We start from the raw sequence: 6169 nt of genomic DNA on the forward strand, positions 1-6169 counted from the left end.
TCGCAAACCAGTGTGGACAACACCCCCCCCCCCAAAAAGGAGTTTTCCATGCGGCGATCTTTATTTGTAATATGAGCCGCTAAAACTTTTTCCTTTTGAATGTATTTGCCCCTATGAACCTGATGCATACAAGCCTTTCTGATTGTTGGAAGGCTTATACATAATACATAACCAAAGGAATGCTTATAATGTATCCCGATCTTTTCCCGTAAAAAAAATGATCTTTCACTTGTCTTCGGCTATAGCAAAAGCCCCCAAGTCTAGTGCTTATGGTCTTATGTTACAACCCAGTTCCAACAATGCACTTCTCGGCACATCATCAATAGGGGAAAGTGGAATTGCTTGACGCTATATACTAAATACAACAAGCTCGATTCATATCATTATGCTCAATAAAGGGAATGAGGGAAGCTAAAATAAAAAATACTGGAAGGAAGGGAAAATTGGAAGATGAATCTTTTCCCCGGAGCTGGAATAACTTGTTCTTCCTGACCCGATTCAACGCCAAAAACTTTCTTGTCCTTACCATAAAGTATTCATATTTCCTGAAGAAAGCATCTATTCCTTGATCTCTAAGATATTTCATAAAACTTTGTATGGATCCTCAATCACCAATCCTTGCATGAATATGGGTTGTGCTCGAGAGGCTATAAATCGATAGGACTTGCCAATCGAATGAATCGTAACACTCATAATGATCGACTTTATGAAGATTCCATTGGATTCAGGAAGCTCGTAGCATTGGTCCGGGACAATTCCCAAACTTAAAAAGATGGGGCGTGCCCGCCGGCCCCTGACCTGCCTTCGATTACTGAAAGTGAATTCTTTTTCAATTATCCTAAGTCGGCCTATCATTCATTGGTTAGGGTTAGGGAAAAAAAGCTAGCTGGAAGTAATCTCTTCTTCTCAGTGAAAGCTAAAGGCCCTGGTATAGTAGGAGTGTGGTGCGTGCTCTCTTTATTCTGTAGATGCACTCCTGGGAAGGGAAGCCAGAATTCTTGATGTAGATCGATCAATCCCGCCCTGTTCAATTGATCGCCCCGAGCCGAGCGAGATTGTAGACCGCCTTAATGATTGTTCGGTAACGGGCCTACCATTTAACGTACATATGTCATGTAGTTTTTGTTTTTGTACCTTTGTTGTCCCTCAGCCCCTCTCCCACCTTTTCTATCTATCATTAGAAGTAGGGCGGGTGGCGTACCTCACTGAGCTATCGATCGCGAAGCTATCGCCCGGTTCAACCAACCGTTCGTCTTGGTGCCTTTTCTACTAATTTGACCGCTTCTCATCATTAATCCGGGGTCACCTTGGCCCTCACCCCAGAGTTCTTATGAAGACTTTGGTGGTACATATGTATGATAGGGCAACCCATGAGCGCCAAAGATCAGTGATGTTTTCATGATAAGTGTGGGTAGTCGATAGTGTACTCGTTGATTGAAGGACCTATCTACTTGCATTTACTTCCCGTGGCTAATAGGGGGAACTTTAATATAATTGTGGATCCATTAGAAAAAACTTGGGGGTCGGCCTCGTGACTTCAATGCCTTTATTGAAGTGATGAGCTTTGAAGATATGATTTTCTCATTTGGATTATTTTATTTGGCTTTCAATGACAGCAAATTGACTTGGAGCAATAATCAATCCGGTCAACATTGTATCAGGGCAAGACTAGATAGAATCCTTTTGAATGGGGAGTGTCCGCTTCTATATAAAAGCCATTTTTCTTCCACCATAGTTGACCATTTTCCTAGAGTATCCTCTGATCACTCTCCTCTAGTAATCTTCTTAGAATATTATAATACTCGCAGGCCTGGGGTCTTTCGCTTCCAAAGAATGTTGATTCGAAAATCATACGCAAGATGATGCCATTTTCCTTGATGTTATGGGTATCTCGAGTTGCAGATCGAGTGCCACCATGAATGCTATTTTCAGGTTCAGAATGTAGGTTCGCCTCAATGGCCACATGCCAATTAATGTCTATCGGTACTTCGATTCGAGCTCTAACAGCGTTGACAAACGATCTTTTGGTACTGTGTGTAAAGTTATTGTTCTTATCTTGAAGACCAGCTTCGTTATCGATAGGTAAGGCCATTTAATTGATAGTTAGTCGTTGCTAATCAAAAATCAAAGACACTTCCGGAAACAAGCGCAAAACTGTGTGTTTTTGCAGATTCATATCAAATAACCACTATTATCCTTAGCCCCATGGTGGGCGCCAAACTGTTTACCCGAAAAAAGGATAGAGTTGAATTTGTACGTAGTTCTAAGGGTATGTGGTATAACTTAACAAAAATCGTAAGGATAGATAAAAAATATCAAACATGGACTGTAAAGAATGAAAAAGAAGCAAGGTTGGAAAGAAGATGATTTATGGACTAAGCAAAATGAATCAATCTTTGAAGCTAAAAAGAATAATTCTTCAGTATGAGAGTATATGATATCTGAGGTACAGAGTATGCAAAACTTGATCTTTACAGAAATAATAACCTACCCCTTTATAGAAAAGGGATCCTACTTTTGATACAATTAAAAATACATAGTGGGAGACCCATGATAAAATAGCTTTTCCATAATTCAAACCGAGCTTTTCTCCTTCATGCTTCGAAGTTGGTTTTTGGCCAAAGATAATTGGGCTCGAGCAGTTTCCTTTTCGGTGGCATAACGATCCATGCCATATTTCTATCCCAAGGCCTCTGCTCTTATCACATCGACCGCTTCACAAAGCTTCCCAATAACCTCGAGCTTCTACTACAGCTGTGAGATCGAAATATTAGCCACCATTCCAGAATCGAGTCTATGGGTTTTTAAGATTACCATTACCTGCTCGGTCAGGTCGATCTGGTCTTGTTGAGACTTAGCCAATTCAGCATGGAGGTCTTTGATTTATTCTTCCCTTTATCCGAATAGGAGTCTAAGGGAGTTCCTCTCCTTCGTGACCCGTTGGAGGTCGGCCTAATACCGACGCAACTCAGATTGAGATCGAGAACACGCTTTTCGATGAACGGTTGCGGCCTACGAAGGAGAAAGAAATGAAGTTATGAAAGAATAGCAAGCATGAAAGTGGAATCAACCAAGGGAGTTAGAGCTTACCCGATTTAGAGCTTGTAAAACCTCGCACAAAAGGCCCGACACATCACTAGGGCCAGCAGAGTCCTCGACCCCAGTAAACAAATCGCAGAAGGGGTCCTCCCCTTCATGAGATCGGTTCATCTCGAGGGCTCCCAAAGCTTGGGCTTCCCAAATCGCCCCTTCAGAAAAGCAGGGAAAGTGGGCGAGTCTTCGATTACAACTGCCCCAAGTGAGTCGCTTGGGGCGTTCTCTTCGGATCGAAGAGAGTCAGGAACGGCCCCTTCAGACATATCCACCATTCATTGACATCGATGGGAGATATCATCGATGCCCAACAGCTCGGGGACTTTGCCCGAATCTTTCTCCGATGTACCCTCAGTTCGAGGCAGAGCCTTGTAAACTACCATCGATCCAGCTTCCTATGGGGCATATTCACTCGGGCGACCAGTTCGGACCCGTTGTCCTTTTCTTCTTCCTCGTCTTTATCCCTCAGACGTCGAACTGATTCTAAGGTTAAAGGGATGATATTCTTCCTCGACTTACGAGCCTTCGATTTTTGGAGGCCCTTTTTATCCTATTGTCCTTTGCCGGTTTAGAAACCGGGGTCAAAGTTTCCTCCTCACCGGACAGAGGTCTCAAAACTGCATCCTTGCCCAAACTTGCACACGAGAAAATTGATTTGAGTATACGGAAAACAGTTCGGACTATCAATGATGCGAGAAAGGAGATTACCAAGATTTTTCGCCTCCCATCGGCCCTTTGAGAAATTGCGCCATGAGCGCTCGACATACGTAGAAGTCGAAGCCAGGGCCCATACCCAGTTCTTGAGGTCGGGAACTGCACCGGGCATCCAAGGAACCGCTACACCACAAAAGGGGATATCAGTAAGAAAGGAAAAGAAGGGGTAAAACAATGGGGGATAACAGTCGAGTTACACTTACATTTTATGTTCCATTCTTCGGGAAATGGCATCTTCTCGGCCAGTATTAGGTCCGACGTCTTCACTCGAATGAACTTTCCCTTCCAGCCTCGATCCTTGTCCTTATCCATGCTCGAGAATAGAACCTTGGTAGCCCAGGGCTGTAGTTTTATTAACCCGCCTCGAAAGAGGAGGGGGCGGTACAATCTCCTTTAGGGTCTTCCTCCGAGATAGGCATTTAGCAAATTCAGCAACCCAATGTGCTCGAGTGTTGGCGGTCTCAACTACCTCTCTTGCATGTACTTTAGAAGCTTCAGCATTGGTCCGATAGATGGCCACAAATGCATCCGCACCGGCCTTTGCCTTTTCGGCGTCAGATTTGGCCTTGGCAAGTTCGGAGGTCAACCGAGCCTCGAGCTCCTCTATCCTTTTTGCTCAAACCGAGCTTTTCTCCTTCATGCTTCGAAGTTGGTTTTTGGCCAAAGATAATTGGGCTCGAGGAGTTTCCTTTTCGGTGGCATAACGATCCATGCCATATTTCTATCCCAAGGCCTCTACTCTTATCACATCGACCTCTTCACAAAGCTTCCCAATAACCTCGAGCTTCTGCTACAGCTGTGAGATCGAAATATTAGCCACCATTCCAGAATCGAGTCTATGGGTTTTTAAGATTACCATTACCTGCTCGGTCAGGTCGATCTGGTCTTGTTGAGACTTAGCCAATTCAGCACGGAGGTCCTTGATTTCTTCTTCCCTTTATCCGAAGAGGAGTCTAAGGGAGTTCCTCTCCTTCGTGACCCGTTGGAGGTCGGCCTAATACCGACGCAACTCAGATTGAGATCTAGAACACGCTTTTCGATGAACGGTTGCGGCCTACGAAGGAGGAAGAAAAGAAGTTATGAAAGAATAGCAAGCATGAAAGTGGAATCAACAAAAGGAGTTAGAGCTTACCCGATTTAGAGCTTGTTGCACCTCGCACAAAAGGCCCGACACATCACTAGGGCCAGCAGAGTCCTCGACCCCAGTAAACAAATCGCAGAAGGGGTCCTCCCCATCATGAGATCGGTTCATCTCGAGGGCTCCCAAAGCTTGGGCTTCCCAAATCGCCCATTCAGAAAAAGCAGGGAAAGTGGGCGAGTCTTCGATTACAACTGCCCCAAGTGAGTCTCTTGGGGCGTTCTCTTCGGATCAAAGAGAGTCAAGAACGGCCCCTTCAGACATATCCACCATTCATTGACATCGATGGGAGATATCATCGATCCCCAACAGCTCGGGGACTTTGCCCGAATCTTTCTCCGATGTGCCCTCAGTTCGAGGCAGAGCCTTGTAAACTACCATCGATCCAGCTTCCTATGGGGCATATTCACTCGGGCGACCAGTTCGGACCCGTTGTCCTTTTCTTCTTCCTCGTCTTTATCCCTCATACGTCGAACTGAATCTAAGGTTAAAGGGATGATATTCTTCCTCGACTTACGAGCCTTCGATTTTTGGAGGCCCTTTTTATCCTATTGTCCTTTGCCGGTTTAGAAACCGGGGTCGAAGTTTCCTCCTCGCCGGACAGAGTTCTCAAAACTGCATCCTTGCCCAAACTTGCACATGAGAAAATTAATTTGAGCATACGAAAAATAGTTCGGACTATCAATTATGCGAGAAAGGAGATTACCAAGATTTTTGGCCTCCCATCGGCCCTTTGACAAATCGCGCCATGAGCGCTCGACATACGTAGAAGTCGAAGCCAGGGCCCATACCCAGTTCTTGAGGTCGGGAACTGCACCGGGCATCCAAGGAACCGCTACACCACAAAAGGGGATATCAGTAAGAAAGGAAAAGAAGGGGTAAAACAATGGGGGATAACAGTCGAGTTACACTCACACTTTATGTTCCATTCTTCGGGAAATGGCATCTTCTCGGCCAGTATTAGGTCCGATGTCTTCACTCGAATGAACTTTCCCTTCCAGCCTCGATCCTTGTCCTTATCCATGCTCGAGAATAGAACCTTGGTAGCCCAGGGCTGTAGTTTTATTAACCCGCCTCGAAAGAGGCGGGGGCGGTACAATCTCCTTGAGGGTCTTCCTCCGAGATAGGCATTTAGCAAGTTCAGCAACCCAATGTGCTCAAGTGTTGGCGGTCTCGGCTACCTCTCTTGCATGTACTTTAGAAGCTTCAGCATTGGCCCGATAG

The sequence above is a fragment of the Nicotiana tomentosiformis genome, chromosome 1, assembly GCF_000390325.3.
Source record: "Nicotiana tomentosiformis chromosome 1, ASM39032v3, whole genome shotgun sequence".
In the NCBI taxonomy this organism is placed as follows: domain Eukaryota; kingdom Viridiplantae; phylum Streptophyta; class Magnoliopsida; order Solanales; family Solanaceae; genus Nicotiana; species Nicotiana tomentosiformis.